General features: G+C 37.8%; 1 non-coding gene across 1 annotated transcript; it reads right to left on the bottom strand.

The window, feature by feature from the left end:
- Window positions 1-3,301: 3,301 nt before the first annotated feature.
- Window positions 3,302-3,408, bottom strand: LOC133780943 (small nucleolar RNA R71). Its single transcript, XR_009869748.1, has one exon. It is a non-coding gene; the product is annotated as a small nucleolar RNA R71 (small nucleolar RNA).
- Window positions 3,409-3,659: the final 251 nt, after the last annotated feature.

Here is a 3,659-nt window from a genome sequence, read left to right on the forward strand (position 1 = left end):
GTAAGTAGCTAAGGAGGAGAAGTCTCATGCAAGAGGAAGGAGACTTAGATTTTGATAAGGAGAGCCTATACAATGTTCGATCAGACATGTTTGGGAGATGCTAAAGGAGAATGCCTTGACCTTGTCCAAGGTGAGGTGCCAAGGAGGTTGCCCCAATGTTGTCCAAGGTGAGGTGCCAAGGAGGTTGCCTCAGACCACCTTGGTCCGAGGAGAAGCTAAGGAGATTGGTTCAAGGAGGAACATGGCATGCTAGAGGAGAGTGCCATGTTAGAGGAGAGAAGTGCATGTCCTACCACCATGCACGTTCAACCCACAAAAACATGTCCTACCACCATGCATATCCTACCACCATGCATGTTCAACCAGCACTTGCATGGGTAGTGAGTAGGAGGTGGACCAACTAGCTAGAGGAGACTAAGTCAGACACAACTCCAACAACATACGCGGGAATCTCTCATTCTTCCCACAAATGGGGGGTTTGTTACATTTCGAATTTTGAATGTTTAAATGTAATAAATTAATAAATATAATAAAATATCCCTATCATAAGGGGATATCAGTTGAGGATCCCAGGCCTATAAATAGAGAGTTTATGGGATGAGAGAGGGGCTTCCTTCTGCTTCTTCTTTCTAGAGAGAGAAAATTGGGTCTGTCTATTCTAGAGAGAGAAAGTGCTGAAATTAGAGAGAATTCTTGTATTTTTGCAATTTGTACTGAAGAGACTCAGTTGGCTCAGTCCATCTGATCTTGAGTACAGGTTTATAAATCACAACTCTAAGTGGATTAGGCTATTACCGACAATCGGGGCTGAACCACTATAAAAATCTCTTGTGTGTTCTTTATTTTCTTTATTATACCGTCTGTGTCGTTTACATTCTCTTGAAGGTTTGTCGTTATTGACGTTCTCACGTCGTTGGCTAAAAACGCAGTCAACAATATTAATTTTAATTTAATTTGTGTTTAATTTTCAGGAAATAAAATATATTTTTGACACAAACAAAAAGAAAGAAGAAAGAAAGAAATATAATTGAAAAAAAATATGATAAAGTGGTATTTTTGAAGGAGAAATGAGCCCAAAATGGAGCCCAAACCCAAGCAATGGCTGCTCCCCACGCTACCACTTGGCAGCCCTCCATTCGGCCAGCCAAGCCATGCCAGCCGAGCCACACGCCAACCAGTCGAGCCGAGCCACCTGATGCAAGTTGCCAGCCGCCTGATGCGCCAGCCACCCGAGCCAATCGTAGCCTTCCACATCGCCATGCTGCTCCCCATGCCTAGATCGATCAGCTGCCACGACTGACGCTCCAGTCGCGCATCCAACCAGAGCACGCCACCTGTCCACTGTCGCCTGCCATGCTCCCCACGCGCCCGACTAGCTGCCTGCCACGATCCGTCCTTGTCTCCCACGGCTCAACCACATTTTCCCCACTTTGCATCTATTTTTCAGCCATTTTTCCCACTATATTGTACAGGAATTTTCATATTTTGGGTCCTATTTTCACTATAAATAGAGGACCAAATGTAGGGAAAAAATCATCAGATTGTGGAAGGAGAGTAGAGAATATTGTTGGAGAGAAAAACGCTTATTTTTCCTATTTTTCTTTTACATTTTTGTGAGTGAAAACAATGCCTATTTTAGGCTAAATTTTCTTGTGGAAAGGCTAGAGTGAAGTTCATGTTTCACATTATATTTTTAATATATTGATTCTTTATTTTATTCTTCATTTCTATATATTTGTTACAATTAAATTTATTTTCTTCTAATTTTTATTCTAAATTTATTAGTGTCTTTTACATAAGTCTAGTCATGCTCTTCTTATGTAATTTAGACCCTTAATTTAATTTAGGATATTTGTTATATTATATGCTTTTTACTGCATTATGCCATTGGTATTTTTTCGCTCTAAGGTATATAATATGATAGGTTTTTTGAAATTAGAAGTTAGTATAATTTAATTAAAGAACATATTTTAAGGCGAGCTTTATTATATATATTTTCCAATTATAATTAATAGTGTAGAATTATAGTTGAGTAGAATGAATCAATTTTATTAAAATATATATATGTTTGCATGAATGAAACTTATGCCTTCCATATTTTCTTTCTGATTCTAATTCCTCGATTCTATTCATTTAATGTTTATACTCTTTTTCAAAGTTACGTTATTTCAAAGTTTATTATTTCTGATTTATTAATCTTTCTTTTTACTTGTATTTTACCTCTCTGTGGATACGACATATCCCGATTACTACTGCGGCAGCTTAGGAGTTATTGGGCGATATCAATTTTTGGCGCCGTTGCCAGGGAGGTAATTCTACAATAAAAGGTTTGCCTAGTAAATTAATTTTTTTTTTCTAAAAAAAAAGTAGTATAATTTTTTTATTTCTCTTTTATTTTATTTTTCCTTGGTAATTTTTTTTTATTCATTTTACTTTTAGGTTTAGAATTTATTTTCTAGATTTAGGTTTTTTTCGAAAAAAAGCATAAAATTTTAAATCATAAAATTTAAAAAAACAAAAACAAAAAAAGTATTGAGAACATTTGTGTAATTTTGGAAATTAGTAAAAACCAAACTTGTTCTGTCTTAGAAAAATTGGTTCTTGAATAAGGTATGTGTTAGCGTTACCCTCCAATCTTTTCTAAGAACCTCAGGGAGTTCTAGAAAAGCTCTTGGGCCTAAAGTGGTACCTTGGTAGCCTTTCCAATTGGCCTGGGAACATTTTGGTGTATACTTATTACATTATTACACACTTGTGCTTATAATACTTACAAAATAAAAATATTTATGCCACGAAACAGAGACGCACTAGGGAGATTTGTGAGACAACAAGTAGAAACTTTAGAAAACTCTCCTAGTTCGTCGTTTTCTTCCATTCGTTCAAACACTCCCGATTCACCAAGGTTTCCCGAACCACCCACGATGGCTCATCAAGATGAAGTCCAACCAAGAACACTCAGGAATATTTACATCCTACGCGTACAGCCACACCTTCATGGATAATGTATCCCAACAATATGCCAAATTTCGATTTCAAACCCGGCATGATTAACCTCTTACCAACCTTCCATGGGTTGGAAAATGAGAGTCCGTACGTGCATATATGGGAATTCGAATAGGTGGTGGCTACATTCAACAACCGAGCTGATGTCACCAACATTGTGAGATTGAAATTCTTTCCTTTCTCGCTCAAAGACAAAGCAAAAAGCTGGTTGTATTCCTTAAGGCCTAGATCTATCAAAACATGGGACGAAATGACAAAAGCATTCTTTGCCAAATATTTCCCGCCCCATAAGACTAGCAGCCTTAAGAGGCAAATCTCTACCTTCATCCAGAAAGACCATGAGACTTTCCATCAGGTCTGGGAGAGGTTTAGAGATTTGATAAATCAATGCCCACATCATGGATACGAAAGCTGGCGTCTGATCAGCTATTTCTATGACGGTCTCACAACCGGACAAAGACAATTCGTACAAATGATGTGCAATGGCGAATTCCTTCAAAAAGATCTCGATGAAGCTTTCGAGTACCTCGACAATCTTGCTGAAAAGTCCTACACATGGAGTGGACCGAGTCCAATGGACAAGCCACGATCAACTGGAATCTACCAATTAAGGGAAGAGGACAACGTCAAAAGCCAAATTGAATCATTGAGACAAC

Source organism: Humulus lupulus, chromosome 5, assembly GCF_963169125.1.
Source record: "Humulus lupulus chromosome 5, drHumLupu1.1, whole genome shotgun sequence".
Classification (NCBI taxonomy): domain Eukaryota; kingdom Viridiplantae; phylum Streptophyta; class Magnoliopsida; order Rosales; family Cannabaceae; genus Humulus; species Humulus lupulus.